This window comes from Mytilus edulis, chromosome 3 (genome assembly GCF_963676685.1).
Source record: "Mytilus edulis chromosome 3, xbMytEdul2.2, whole genome shotgun sequence".
NCBI lineage: Eukaryota > Metazoa > Mollusca > Bivalvia > Mytilida > Mytilidae > Mytilus > Mytilus edulis.
The window spans coordinates 51,084,908-51,102,024 of record NC_092346.1 but is presented as its reverse complement, the minus strand read 5'-3'; the positions used below and the strand labels follow the sequence as shown (position 1 = coordinate 51,102,024).

At 30.4% G+C, this 17,117-nt stretch overlaps 1 protein-coding gene across 1 annotated transcript in view; it reads right to left on the bottom strand.

The window, feature by feature from the left end:
* The window catches only part of LOC139516747 (5-hydroxytryptamine receptor 2B-like), a 30,346-nt gene extending 13,722 nt beyond the window's left edge, over positions 1-16,624 (bottom strand). Inside the window, exon 1 of the mRNA XM_071307031.1 lies at positions 16,501-16,624. The gene's annotated coding sequence lies outside the window, so the exon portion shown is untranslated. The remainder of the gene's footprint in view (positions 1-16,500) is intronic.
* Positions 16,625-17,117: the final 493 nt, after the last annotated feature.

Genomic DNA, 17,117 nt, shown 5'->3' with positions numbered 1-17,117 from the left:
AACATGAATTTGAGTCTCAGCTACTACCCCTTTAACAATATGTGTTCGTGTACAAACTATTTTTTTCATCTGTATCATCATATATTTTTGGCTGATTATGTATTAGCATGATGGTTATATATAAATAACCGGAGACGGGTACTATGTCAACGCACTTAGTCTTTTGGGGTTCATGCGATACATTTAGTTTTTATATTTTAGTTTTATTTGTCTCTAACTAATAAATTAATAGAACATCGGAAAATAACATAGACTTAAGTAATTTATGACGAATTGATTTTGACAATTCACTTATAATTCAACGTATACTCCCTCGGTATTTGCTTAATAGGAAATGATGGGTTTTTTTTGTAATTCAACCAAACAAGAAGAAATTGACAGTCCTCTACTGTACTGTGTACCCACATACCATAAGTATGCTTACAACATGTTATATCACATGTCTCATCAGAGAAGGCCGAACGGTTTAGTTGCCTTCAATCGTTTATGTCCAATTGAATTGTGAATTGTTAATTTTGATGTATAGTTATCTCATTTACAATCATACCACATCTTGTTATTTGTATATCAGAAATACTTAAAATATCTACTCTATGTGCGCGCAATGAGAATCAGTTTTAGATAATAAATAAACTCATCATAGATACCAGGGTCGAAATTTTATATTAACGCCAGACGCGCGTTTTTAAAACATCTTTTTAAATACACTCAATTTAAATATCTTTTTTCGTGCAATAGTATAAACAATTGACGTCTTCTACCTTTGGCACTAGTATTTGTTCTTCTGAACTTAACTGTTTAAGTGTTCAGTTCATTGAAAAACTTTCCTGATTTGTAACAAAATGCTTATCTTTGGTTTCTTCATAATAAAGTTCGAGTGTCTTCTCGTGCACTAATACAGGAAATGTGAGAACTATTCAGTTAAGACACGGTATCATCTAACAAAATCAATTTGTCAACACCAAAAAACCATACAAGTTTGTTTGGAACTGTACTTTATATGTTTTCAATGTGAAACTATTTCGTACTGGCATTTACATTCACAGTTATTTTTGGTGATTTGAATTGTTAAAGGCTACTAACCTATAATTCAATTAATATTTTTTTGAGTACCTGAGTGCAGTGCAATTTCTATAGAACTTTCAAATTTTGTACCTTAATTAAAAAAAAGAAGATATGGTATGATTGTCAATCAGACAACTCTCCACAAGAGACCAAACGACACATAAATTGACAGCTGTAGGTCGCTGTACGGCCTTCAACAATGAACTAAGCCTAAAACGCATAGCCAGCCATATAAGGCCCCGAAATGTCAAATGTAAAACAAGTCAAACGAGAAAACTAACGGTCAAATAATGTACAAAATGAACGAAAAACATATATGTAACATAGTAACAAAAGATAACCACTGTTTTTAAGAGCGTTTTGTTGTACCAAATTTTAGACTAGATTTTTCTGCGTCAAAATACTTCAGTAGGTGTATATTAGAACACATGTTTGAGAATATACTCGATACATTATTAGCTGTAAACAAGGACACGCTTTAAAAAATATGTTCATATATGATACCTTTTCAAAGATTGTCATTAGAGTCTGACCACAATTTGCATTTTCAAAGTTTTTCATGTGTTCCCAAATTCTTCAATTGAGAAGTGTCGTTAAATCTTGGAACTAGAATATACATATTTTTTTAACAATATTGCCTAATCATATTTGAAAACCAAATATGAAATACTCTACAATGTTGCCTTTTTTTTTTAAAGTATAATGCTATATTTTCCAGAAACAAGAGCAAATATACTAAGATCACAGAATTGACGTTATTATGCCAAGCTTTAATTCTCAAGCAATACATACAAATCCGTAGTAGTGAAGATTTTCATGTTATAAAGCATATAATAAACAATTTGTAACAAATGTTGTCATTAATTCGACAAGTGTTACACTGAAAAGAGATACAAGATTTTTACAATTCCATTCATAAAAAAACAGCAATATGTCAACATACATAGTAATCTCCGACGATCTTTATATTATGTTCATAAACACCCTATAAACGCTGACACAAGATATAGAATGCACAACTACACTAATTTGCTATACTAATACACATCTTTGATAGATGGTTGTTTATCTAGATATAAGATATCTTATATGAAGCAAAGAATTCTGTTATCATGGTGCTGCTAAGATAAGAAGATGTGGTATGATTGCCCAGAGAACAACTCTCAACAAGAAACCAAATGACATAAAAGGTAACAACTATAGTTCGCAAAGGAGCAAAACCCATTCTGCATAATCTAGTGGATTGTGAAAACGGTAAAGTTAAAATTACTATTTACGTCAACATTCATTTTGGTATTGGAGTCCTCTTTTGGTTATTTTGAATACTAGTACTGTCAGGATTAAAGACAACAAAAGGTATAGAATAAAGTGGAATGGTAAAATTGCAGAATAAAAACAATAAATGAACATTGCCGTAAGGTATAAAATGTACTTGAACTTGCTACGAAACAGGTGATTTTTTTCACTTTTCATCTTGTGTCTGAAGCTCGTCCACAAAATGTCAGATTTTCGACATTACGTATGACAAATGTGTATGTTATTTTTTGAAAATAACGCATTTCATATGATTCTTATAAAAAGTAAAATGACAGAAATACCAAATTCCGAGGAAAATTCTAAACAGAAAGTCACTAAGCACATGGCAAATGGACGGATAACAACAGTCATGTTCCCTACTTGATAGAGATATAATGGTCGCCAAAAATAGATTTTCATTTTTTTTTTGTATGAAAATAAATTATGAAACTAACTTAACCGAAAAAAGAATGAATACTTACCTTTGCAGATTTGTACAATGTTTTGTAACCATTTGAAATCGTTTAATCCTCTAGCATTGCATTTAAAGGATTGTTAATTAATAAATGTATTATCCACAATTAGAAATATCCATTAAAGAGAAGTGTAACCCACTATAAACGCGTGGTCATCAAAAGGTCTACACAGTAATGATCGATTTGACGTCTTATGACATTTGTTGTGCTATTTTCAGAGTAATCTAGGTTTTTTCAATCTTTTATAGGAATGATAATTAAACATTAAATACCAAATGAAGTATATGCTATTGTAAAACTCTAACCACGTTTGGTTGCCTTCATTTGTTCTTTATTCCGTTGCATTGAATTATTTAGAGTCTTATTTGTTTAATTGATGGATGACTTTTGTTATACAAGACAAAAATACAGAATCCGATTGTAATCTGTCATTGTAATCGCCATACCATTATAACTCATTAGCAGTGTTTTTGGTTTTCTTATTTTCAAGGTTTTTCTATACAATTTGTAAATCAATTGCAGAATAAAAACAAGAAATGAACATTGCCGTAAGATATAAAATGTACTTGAACTTGCTACGAAACAGGTGATTTTTTTTCACTTTTCATCTTGTGTCTGAAGCTCGTCCACAAAATGCTTAATACTAAATTGCAATGTCCCCTCTTCCAATCATGCTGTTAAAAAATTCTTCTAAGAGCCTATCGTCTAATCGCAGGTGAGTGTTGAGGTTGTATGTAACGATGCTCTGGAATACATGTTTTGTTTCCAAATATTATGCTTCAACAAAAATGATTACGAAAAATTTCTTGAATACTCTGTTAGATATAATGACAGAACGTCGTTTTGAATTCATAATATCAGATGGTCAGATAAGAGTATTCACACCAAAAACCCCGAATATTCATAACAAATACGACAATAGCTAGCTATGTCTTGGGTAGAAAGAAAAACCTTTATGTATAGAGTATTTCAACGTTTATAAACATTTATGTATCAATGATATGTCATGTCAAGGAAGATAAAAGTGCTGACTACTGGGCTTGTAATACCATTGGAACGCAACGTCTACAAATTCTGACATCGACAAAGATTATTTAAAAACTTATTAAAATATATTCGTACGCTCAAATGAAATTAGTTCAAATGCCTAATTGAATACGAATTTGGGGATCAAAGAAAACAAAAAAGTCGGATATGTTGAGCCAACACTGTAGGTATACAATGTTTATTTTGTATTTCAAATGCCCATGAAGACGTCAAAACTTCTACCTAAATTTGGTATAACAGAAAATGTGAGCTTTTCACGATAATACACAAATGCTTCTAATTGCACATATCAAATTCTTATTGAAGATTTACGATTACTAGATATATAAATATTCAACAGGAATCTGAGTTTGGTTAATTCCAAATCTCAAACTTCAGACAAAAAATAGATTAATTATAAATGTATGATGCTATTGGCTTTTTTAAAGTTCAAGCATTTCTAGTGGACTGATAAGAGAAATAAAATAAACGATAATAATGATAATTCAATTTCAAATACCATCTGACGTAATGAAACAAATTAATAATTGTGTAAATTGTAAATATATGTATTGAAGCAATTCGTCTCTCTATATTGAGAGTACTACACTTTGCCTCCAAATGTACTGAATATAAGGCCAAATTGTCGATCGATTGGATTCAGCTTCATTTTCAACCAACGATCCCATAATCTGGCTAATTGGAAGTATAAAAATAAACTCTAACTTCGGTCGTAGTTGTTTGTCCATCAATTAGCAAGTTTTTGAAAGCGTTGGAAACAATAAACATTTCTTGTCATATCATACATCAAAATATTATGGTGTATAAGGCTTCTAAAATCAAAATTTAAATAAAATGGTAGTTATGGAAATAGATTATAACCATCATGCTCTGTAAGTGATTTAAATTTTGGATTTCTAACCCTGTTTTTATCAAATTCCATTCCTTCTTCACATCAATATGCTGCGTTCGGTTTGTGACATTTCAACATATTTTTTATTTATTTCAAAGAACGTTCCCTTTGTGTATTTTATTATCTGTCGTATTATTTGTTTTTTGGCTGTTTCTTATTTTAGAGTCTTTGCTTTCTAAGCTTATGATAAATTACAGCTGTATTACTGTTCAACGTATATAGAGTTAATTCATGATGTCACGATGCAAACAGCATAATGATGAATGTAACTAGCAATGTTGAGTCTCATATTGACGACAGATGCCGGAAAATTTAGCGCAAATTACTACTCTAATAGGAAACTTGATTCTGGTCTGTCTAACTATTTAATGACTCCATTCGAATTACAGATGATCAAATCACACGCAAGTTTCCAATATTTAATTTGGTATGGTTAAAATGTTGTATTACTAATTATGGACCTCGAATACAGTTTTTATCTGAATTGATGAATGTTGGTTTCCGAAGTCTGAGTTCTGAAAGTTTGGGTTGATAATCCCACTTATTCTGGTTCACTGGGTGTATCATCAACATTTTCATAAATGCATGTGTCTCAATAAAGGAAAACAAACGAAAAACTTGAATGTATGATTGTAGCATATAAAGGCATTTATAAGAACTAGTCAATGTTTCTATTTAGTTTTATAGGGTTTGAAAAAGTTAATCGTTCGCATATTTCTTAGACTAGTAAAAAGCGCTTCCGACGCGTTTCATACAAAATCTGCTTCGATTATAAATTATATAATCTAATACATAATAACAAAACGAAGCATTAAATTATTAAATAAAAGAAACACGACACAGTATTTACTCAATGTGATTTTATGAAACCATCTTTTAATAACTTCTCCTCTTTTAGACAATTTAGACAACTTATTATGAATGTAGTGTTTTATGGAATGTTGTTTGTCTTCCGTTTGTTTGTCTTTTATGGTGTTGTGTATCTTTCTTCAACATAACGTTCGTAATTCCCCCTTCGTAACCTTTCGGATTTGTTTTTTAAATGATGGTCTTTTTTTTAAATTGAGAATGGAATTGTGAAATGATAGAATTGTGATTACACCAATTGTATTGAAAAAAACCCTACATAGAAAAACTGGAAAACTAGAAAAATCTGTAGAAAACACAGAAAAACTGTAAAAGACAAAGAAAAACTGTAGAAACTAGTTACTACAAATAGAACACTATTATGGTTTCACGCATATAAATGTATCTTATCTACGGCTGAAAATGGATGATATTCAATCCTTGCGGAAATTAATGCAACTAAACACGACAAATACTATCCTATACACGACCAAACATTCAAAAATACAAAGCCTTTTCAAAAGGGAAGTTTTTTTGTGCTCGCTTTAATAGATATGATATGAATTATTTCATACTGAATTGATTTAGGAGCTTTTGTTACAGTAAAGTGATTGCTTCCGTCGATCATTAAAAGTTATTAAGCTTTGCAAATATAAGATGCATTTGATACGACAATCGTCTAAATGCAAGATTTACAGGTCTCACGGAAATGTATATACAATTAGACTATAAAGTAAGGTTATTGAAGGACGGGCTATTATCATCTAAATAAATAATATCTCTATTCATTAATTCTAAATTTAGAAGATAGACAGCCATATTATTGTTTTAGATTTCAATAGAATGAAAAATATTACAGTCCTTTTAATCAACTCAATGCATTTTTTCTCATCAATCAAATAACATGAACAATATTTACAAGCTAGATATGACTAAGAAGATATATTGGGTACATTTATACGCCAGCGTTCATTCTTTTATTTGTAATCTTATTGTATAGGAAATCGCTGACAGTAGCACATTAAGTATCGGTATTCTATGCTGTTATGTATGAAGATATGCAATAGACGGTGTGTCGATTTTTATTATAAATATTTGCATACACCAAGAGCATCTGATGTCGAAAAATTAAAACGTTAAGCTTTCTAAGTAAACACTTTAAACATACGTCCACATATATACAGTCAATCAATTATTTTTACAAAATGTATATAAACGTAAAAGATAATGTTGATATGTTCTTTCAAATTTTTATCTTAGGGGCATACCATTTCCAGTCTTGTACTAGAAACTGTTAAGTAACCACCAGGAGCTCATCAGGTACTAGTAGTACCTAGCTCATATAACTTCTGATTTATAATTGATATTTTGTGTTATATTGCACCGACGTCTGTGTACATGTATCTGTATGAACATGTACTTGCGTGAATAGTAAAACAAAATTTATTATGTGTATTCGTAAAATTCTTATGAATCAGTTAAGAATGGTTATCTTTTGCGATTCTGATTAAATGTGTTTATATAAAATAAATCCCTTAACGGATACAATTTTCTTTTCTATACGCACTTTGACCCAATGACACTAAAGCGCTTTTCTTGATTTTCATTCACCAAGAACGCGCAAAATCAAAACGTCTTAGAAATGTACGTTATTACAAAGCATTTACATATTTAAGTGTAAATTAAGTAAAATTCTTTTAATTCATGTTCAGTTGGAATAAGAGGGATTTCAAGGCTTACAAGTTTTCCATTCACATTTGACTTTTTTCGTTCATCTTACCATGTACCACTCGACGTATGAAACTGATGAAGGAACTGCTTATTCTGACAGATTAATTAAGTTCGTTCTCCCACAGGTATTTATTAATATTTATACATTTATATCTATATGACGACATTTTCCATTTCATTTTTCAAAGAAAAGTTCGTTTTGCTTAACGGGGTACCCAACACTTTGACTAGAATATATTTGACTCATTTAATGTCCATAAAGTTTTGACAAAATATTTACTTTGACCTGTTTACAAAAATATGAAAATTTCAAGAAATTTGAACTACCCTATTTACAGGAATATTTTGCAGTTTTTCAAGCACTAATTTTGATCTTTGAAAAGATTGGTTTCCCCATAGTTATAGTAAGCTATTGAAAAGCTCAGCTGATTTTTAAGAGTTATCGCCCCTAGTTTCTGCACCTCTTTAAACACGTTACAATTATTAAAGTTTTCTGAAGGTATGTCTTAAATGAGTTTTTTTTTTACACATATCCATTTTCTCACACGTGCCTTATGATTTGAATATACTACAAGAAAAACAATAAAAATTGGAGGTGAAAATACTGCTTTTGTATGTGTGTCATGCCATTTAAAGTTTTTAATCGATCATCACTGCTACGTTTTTTTGTAATCTTGCGTACAAAATTTTATGCCTGGTATCTTTGATGAGTTTTTAATACATTTAAAAAGAATTTAAAAATGTTTGCAATATCCAAAGCTCCACTTCTGTTTTCAATTTTTTTTTTCACACAATTAACTTCACTATTAAAGAAATAAATCAAGTGTACATTTATTTCTTTTGCTTCATATACTTCCTTAACTAACTAATTCAGGGGCTTTTCACTTCGTCATTTCATGTATAAATAGTTCAATATGATAATCAATCCTGAATGAAAAATCAATTGTGAATATCTGTTCATTTTGTATATGCAGCCGGACAACGAGAAAAGAAAAAGATTACCTATATATTTTACATACCACACGTAGGTATGTTCTGTATTAAGTTTAAAAACGACTTGTCCTCATATTCTAAATAGATATGTAAATATATGCTATTAGCTCTACTTGTGTGTCCCTTAGCTGATTCGATTAGTATTTACAAATCTATCCAAGAATAAAAAATGTTTATCTATGTTTTAGGGGCCAGCTGAAGGACGCCTCCGGGTGCGGGAATTTCTCGCTACATTGAAGACCTGTTGATGACCTTCTGCTGTAGTTTTTTTTTCTATGGTCGGGTTGTTGTCTCTTTGGCACATTCCCCATTTCCATTTTCAATTTTATTATCTATGACTTCAAGTCCCTTGTTGACCCTACGTTGATCCAGTTATTACTTTGCCAATGAAGACTTTGTTTAAAAGCTCTATATTTCTTAATATGCTACTAAATCTTAGATTAAAAGCAATTGAAATAAGGAGAAATGTGATAAAATATTCGTAAATGTAAACCCTTGGCAGAATAGTCTAGAAATAACGATCAAACTTCAACGATATTCTGTATTTTTCAGTAAACGACGGAATATTTATTATGTAAACTTTAACATTTAAAGAATTTAATCAAATCGTTTAATGTCTGCTGTTAAAACATTCATGTATTTCTTTGCTGCTGCAATAACGACTTATTAGTTCTAAAACATCATTGCAACATACATCGTTTCTGATTCAATAAATTGTCTGTGTTCTCTCCGTAAGATAGAAACTACGTATAATGCGAAGCTGCATTTAAACAAAATTAAGGTATTTAAATAATTAATTACCACTTAGCACATGATATATCCCATGAGAAATTAATTGCTGTTATGAAAAGAAGAACGTACTTGTGGTCATCTATGACACAGATATTCTGACAAGTTAAGTCAAATCATGTTGGCGTCCGTTAAACCGTTGATGGTATAAATTCAACTTTACCATTTAGAACTCTTGATTAAATATTTTTATGTAATCAACAACCATCTATCGAGGAAAATGTATTAGATACTCAAACCCTGGTATATCGTATCAAGTGTAATATATATCCTGATAGTATAGGCAGATTTTCTAGAATATTTCCGTATATTGCTCACTTTACAATGGGAAAATTTAAATCGTTTCTTTTGTTGCAAAGAAGAAATAAACAATATTTCGATTCATGTGTATTTAGAAAAAATTCTTAAAATTAACACATGATAATAAAAAAAATTGACAAATGAAGATAACTTCTTCATTGCTTCCCATCTATGCTCATCTATTGTTTACTAAACAATGTTTAGTAACCGATTCTCATCACTTTGTTGATAAATGGACTTATAGATTTGAGTAAATAATAAAATAACAAAAATAACAGATCAAAACGGTAGGTCCCTTAACAAATGCCAAAATTGAAAGCTCGAACACACCAAGCGACTGTCATATTCCAGATTTGGTACGACAGGCATTTCTTTGAAGTTGGTTAAATAAACCTGGTTTTATAGCTAGTTAAACCTCTACGTTGTGTGACAGACGCATCAAATTCAATTTCATTATTACCAAGAGGGCTAATATACATATGTTTCATGACCCAAACTTTAAATATTTTAAAACCTATCAATGGTACAAATCGATTCCTTATCGTAACCCGTTCTTTTTTATCTTAACAAAGATGCCATGACGATCAAGTCTCTGGATAAACTCCACCGCAGATGCTACGGATTATTGGTTTATACTTTTAAAACGTGTGACTACACTTATACCAACGGTTCACGATCGTCAGTCGGCATTGAACACTAAGCCAGCAAAAACGGTATCTAATCATTTAACCGATATTTTCCTAAAGTTTAAAATATGTTTTGTCAGCCTACTGAAACAGAAATAATATTTGTCAAGTTCTAAGTAAATATTTTGTTTCATTTAAATAAAGTTTAATTATTTTAACATTTAACAATTGAGAGTTTAATAACTTTTGCAAAGGCACTTTTCATTTTTGTTGCACTTTTAACAAAATTAAGATATTTTATTTTAATAAAAGACAAAAAAAAAGGAAATTTCTTATCGTAAATATTCTTACAAGACATTGCATTGTTTATCTCGACAAGACATTTTGTGCAAGCAACCATCAGTTCATTTTGTTTCTGTTCCTTTTTTGTATGATACACATTTTCTCTTCCTCCACAATGTGATCGTGTTAGAGGAAGGTGTCAGAAACAGTAAGGGGGATGTTTTCAAATCTATTGAAAATTTAATTTTAAGTTCAGATAGTGTTGTCTGAAGGAAAAACTTTTTAAATTGTGGATTTAATATATATTATTGGAATTAAAAAGTCTGTTTTCAAGTTGTTCTGCCAAAACAAAATATTACGCATGATCATAATATGATCATCTATAGTTAAATAAAGACGTCTTTTACTATTTACAACTCCTAAAATATACTATTTTCAATGCAAAAACCGATCAAAATAATAATTTCGGTTAAAGAAATTTTGGCAATATCTATGACCGTTAAAATATAATACTTTCTTGTACAGTAAACATGGAGCGGTTAAAATTGTACTATAGACCATAAATTAAAAAAGATGGGTCAAATATTCCTAAACTATTGATCGAAATACCAGTAAATATAATAGTCAATTAAAAATTTCAATTTCAAAAAAAATACGCGTATCTTATGCTCTTCAACTTCGAACTTGTTTGGCTTGATACATATTTCGATATGATCGTCACTGATGAGTCTTATGTAGACGAAACGCTCGTCTGACGTACTCAATTTTCATCCTGGTACCTTTCATAACTAAAGATATGCATTCATTCTAAAATAAAGTAATTAATCCAGAAGACAGTAGTTTACCGTTGCTAAAGTTTCGTTACTTGATTATGAAGATACATGTTAAACTGAGGGAACCACTTGACCTAAAAAAATAAGCTAGACTGATTGTGACCACAGAGTGACTCGTTATATGCATGCATTACCCGCCTTGCAAATTCACACTCAAATAATAAATGAAAATGCTAAAAAAAATACATCACAGCTTTATATGAGCAAACTGTAAATTATGTCATGCATTCGAAACCCTTAACCAAAATTGATAAAACAGTGTCTAAATCAGCATTGCAACAATAAATAATAAATTAACTAGCAAATGTCCACTTCCGTAAAAAAAATTCCCAACACACTAAGTGAAACGTAAAACTATGTGGCGGTCAGTTTCAAAGAATAAATTACTCTTTGCTGGTAAGAATGCAATTGAAATAACTTAACCACGATGCACCAAAAAATCGCTCTAGAAATTTTGAATTATTTTTTCTATATTACGCGATTTACCAATCAACTTAAAAAAAGCAACAGCAAGAAACAGATAATCAAAACGGATTAGACGAGTGTACGCACATTACAGAGCTTAAGAAATCTAACAAAGGATGAAGATGTCAGATATATACATCCGTAAAAGTATACGTTTTAATTTCACAACCAAGTCATAAATATTCTGTTAAATTGTATATCTGAACCATAATTTTATCTGTATGCATATATTATCTCTTTACAATATACTAATTATACGAAATACCTCATGTAATCTTCGGTACTTTCCATGATTATATTTCTGTATAATCATCCTTCTTTATGAAATCCAATTCTAAGATTTCCGTCAATAATCACTTGATATAGTTATAAGATATTAGTGATGCAATTAAGATATAAAAGTCGTAGAAAGATGGGCAAACACTGACAACAGAGTGTTCAAAATAACACAAGCAAACAAAAAAATAGTTTGGAAACAAAAACTGAAAAGAAATCTTGAAACCCATAAAACACTAGTTGAACGTGGGTTTTCTGAAATAGTAGACAATGAATGATGTCAACCAGAAAGAAGGACGGGTACTGCTTTCAACAATTTGGACATGTCCATCATTTTTTTCTATAATAATAAAATTCAATAATACTAAATCAATTAATGCTAGTGTAAGTCATGGTGCTTCGTATTAAAAAAAAAGCTGATGAGGATCAAAACTAGAAAACGCTGTGGAATAAAAAGTTTTCAAACCAATTTTCAAAAAAATGTATGATTGCTTTGTTTTAGATTTTATAATGTGGTAGAGAACTATGGCCATGTAATTGATTAGTAAAATATGTAACAAAGTTTTAACATTTTATATGTTATTATAAAAATCACATGTATGCAGATGTTTTTTCATTGGCGTGTAAAAATGATATTAAATCAACTCGTTTACCCAGCAGTTTGTGTTGACATAATATATCTATTGTTATTGTCTCTGTTATTAAATTGCAAATTATTCGAAGCACTTAGGGTTTCTGTCCATATGCATGGATGACCTCAGTTGTATATGGTACAACTCTCTGGAACATTTGCTTTGTAATGCACTATAATCTTGTGTCTTATTGGCCTTCAAACTTTTTTTATTTCAGTGCCACTGATGAGTTTTATATAGACGAAACGAGCGTCAGGTGTTACATATTTTATAAACTTGGTATGGTTAAAGTGTATTATACAGCAATATTCCATGCACAGGGAAATACAGCGGTTAATATAGTATTTGATAAAAGTATCTTACATTTCATAACATACAATTATATATTGATTGATGAATACTGATATCTTTTTTTTTCACTATTTTTACGTGCGTTCATCATAAACATTAGTTAAAAAATAAAATAATATTTCTGTTTTTATTTAACACTTTTATTCCTGGGTATTAATTCATTATCAGATTTGAACATCGATAAACTACTGTTTATATTATTATTGTTGTGCCATGAATATTGCTCAATTGATATTTAACAGTCGTTCGAAACACCTTGATGATGTCTCCTATAATAGCGTAAAGGTGTGGAAAATAATGAAATATTGAAAAATAAAGATAGGCACGTTTACTTTATAGTAAACCCAAATGTTCGGCAGAATTGTTCATAAGAAATGCACATAGAGAATTCAAAGTTTTATGACAAATGAATGACAAAAATGTGACCATTTGTTAAAGGTTCTGGGTTCTGAGTAAAAACAAGTTGAACAACAAATATTTTCCTTCTTTATTTTATATTTGAAAAGTAAACTACTCTTCTATAGATAAAGGCAACCGTAGTATACCTGTGATGAAAAGTCATAAATCGATTGAGTGAAACCAAATCCGGGTTACAAACTAAAACCGAGGGACACACATCAACTATAAGAGGGAAACAAAGGCACAACAGAAACACTGAAGTGCAACAAAAACAAATGCCAACAAACATAGAAACGAACAATTTGATAACAACTGCCATATTCCTGATTTGGTACAGGACATTTTAAGAAAGAATGATGGTTTGAATCTGGGATGATGACTAGCCAAATCTCCCTCTTTATGACAATATTAAAAAGATATATCGTTAAAATGAGAATTCTACATAATAATAAATAAACATTTGTCTAAAGGAAAATAATTCATAAAGTTTAATTTTACTTGATAACATATTGATAAAAAAAAATTAAAGGTTGAATTATTTTTTTAATGTTAAATGTATGTTTCTAAACTTTTTTACTCAGTATATATTGATATAGAACTGCAGGCGCGTACCTCCCTATACGCTAACACGCAGTTGCGTGCACATCGATTCGGCAAGCAAAAAATAAATTGCAAAATAAAAGTTTATAAATTAAATGTTTAAAGGAAACACATATGTTGTCACTTTTTGAATAGATAAAATGTCATTCAATAACGGCATTTAGTTTCAAAATTGAAGTTTTATTGGAGATCATGACAAAATCGGACAGTAACTTGTATCTTTTACAAGATTTGAATTAGTTATACTCAGTCTAAGGCATGTAGTTTCGGAGCACATTTTACAGATGTTTAGAATGAGATGTACCAATCGGCAATAGATTTTCAGAATCCTTCGATATCGTTGAAAATATGCCACGGCGATGTGTTAGACAGACTACCAGAGCCAATCACCCTGCATACACGCCAAAACAGTATTGGAAAGTCTCATTATATTTTGCGTTTATAGACCATATGATAATAAATAAATAACTTTATTCCAAAACAAAAAACATGAAACCCTTACGGATAATGGAACTGGAGAGTGGAGTCGCGTCTGGTATTATCAGAAAATCGCTTCTTTGAGCCGTAGCTGTTTCATCGTGTTGTAGTAAATATAGCAAACCAACAAATCTCAACATAGTCTGAGAAAACTGACCTGGCATGTAATTTTGACAATTAAAATTGGGAGGTCGCTCGGTGGCGAACACGTACGCTTGTTTATATCATCTCGCGAGTGCTACCGTGGAGATCTATCAGTGTACTACTTCGTTGAAATATACGATCAAAAATGAACAACGACAGGTTATTATCTCTAGTATTACTGCATGTTCATCGGGATTTCTTTGTGAATGTTGACAAATTAATAGGGAAGCTCGTTTCTGCCTAGACCCGAAGAGCAGATTTTGGACAATTTTGAGTAAATTCTGTATCAGAAAAATGTGTAGTTTATGTTCTCAATTAACCATGATTTACTCTATTCAGAAGCTTTGTTATTAGTTTTACATTCATAAATTTTTTATAAGTCCTATCTACATGTAGCTCCTCTTTCAACTGTCCTATGACCAAAAAAAAACAATTTTTCCTTGCACATCGTTTCTTTCTAGCTACGCCCCTGAGAAAGGTTGGCGCTATTACATGTGCTTTGGATGGTAACAATTCAAAGTGTTTTAAACAGTTGAGGAAAACTACAGGTGTAAGCAACGTACATCTTTTTATTTATCATATATGTGTAAGAATACAATTATACATCTATTAAAGTCATTTAAACAACTTCAAATTGAAACGCCTTCTGTTATCAACATATTTTATATCAACGTAACGTGATTTAGTAAGATTTAACTCATTTTCAAGCTACATTTTTCATTCAAATAACTGTTTCTTTCAGCAAAACAATCTTTGATTTCGATAAAAAAATATATACTTGAAACAAGAGGTTTGGTTTATGAGTCGTTATTAAAGTAATTACAGAGTGTTATTCTACTCTGTCTTTAACACCTGATAAACGTAAAGCAATGCATAACAATAAATGTTCCTGCATTTATTAATGAAAGTTTCTATCATAAAAACTTTAAAATGTTTGTGTTTTAGTGTATGAGGCTTTATTGGTAAGTTATATCCACTTTAAAGAAGTCACTACTTCTATTTAACTAAATACATACACATATAATACACCTTATCGCTATTTGTCCGCCATTGCTGGATATCACACAGGTTCCCGTAAAATGTTGACGTCATAAAACAAAATATCTGACGCCACAATGGAAAAGTGATTGTTGTTTACGTCAAAAGTTCAAGCGGCCGGGTCAGCCGGGATTAGCGATAAGGTGTATGACTGAGAACGCAGTTAGAAGTCAATAATTTACAGTACCGGATTTAACATATATTAACCGATATAAAAAAAAATCTTAACATCTAGTCATTTTAAAGCTGCGATTTACCTTGCAAAACAGACATGTGGGCATAAACTTAGTTTGTTTTTGCTTTGTCAATTTCTGATTAAGTTCACTGTTAAGTTGAAGCTCGGTATATCTGGAGTTACAATTTTCTGATATTGTTTTCTTCATTACAAAAAGCATTAATAAAAGTTATTAGAAAGGTGATTTTATTAAAAAAAATATAATGAATTGGGGTTTGTACTCTTAGATTCAGAATGTATGGCTATTTTACCGTTGATTGACATGCCTGTATAAATTTCCCTTCTTGATGTGCATCTTAGAACTGGTGCCTTAAAACTAGTTTAATCATGCTATATTCTATATGTGCCTGTACCAAGTCAGGATCCAGTAATTTAATCGTTGTCGTGTGTTGCTGCATATCATATTTGTTTTTTATTTATCATTTGTACATAAATATTAAATTTTCTCGTTTGAATTGTTTTAAATATGTCATTTCGGGACATTTTATATCTGACTAACCGGAATGGGTTTTACTTATCATTGAAGGTCGTACGATGACTTATAGTTCTTTTGTCATTTTGTACCTTGTGGAGAGTTGTCTCATTGGCAATCATACCACATCTTGTTAATTTTATATGTAAAAATAAAAAAAAATCCTTCTTAATATTGTTAAAGTTTTCAAAGTCAAAACTTTGTGAATTCATGTCATTATCTTAAAACAGCTTACCAACGTCAAATGTAGGCTCGACTGTCGATTATTATTGTCTGATTTCCCTAATCAACCTCCAATCAGATACAGGCTAATCCAAATTGTAAATTAAAATCTACTTTTAAAACTGTAAGCTGAATTAGTATCCATTTTAGTAAGTCCCAGTCAATAAGTCGTTTTATATTAGAAACATGATATTTTTTAGTCACAGCTTTATGAAAATATGATATTATAATGAATCAATATAGTTATACATGTTTCATGTAAAACTGATAAATCACATTACTACTTGGTTTGTATTGAAAAGATTTGAACCAAAATCATTCATCAAAGTTATCACGTATAACTAAAAATTCATATATTCATATATGCTTTTAACATTTAAATGTGTCTAGGCTCTTCTACATTCCCTTCGCAACCTTAAACATGCAATCGAAAGAAACACATTTTGAACAATTGCATTTTCACAAACATATGATGACAGTTTTTTTACCAATTCCTTTTCTTGAGTTTTGTCATTAGCAGAAGCGCTTTGGTACAAGATTTGGATAGTTTTGTTATTTTTTTTTTCACTAAATATTTGATTTTTATTTTTATACCATATTTGGAACACTTCTAAGCTTACCTTACCTTGT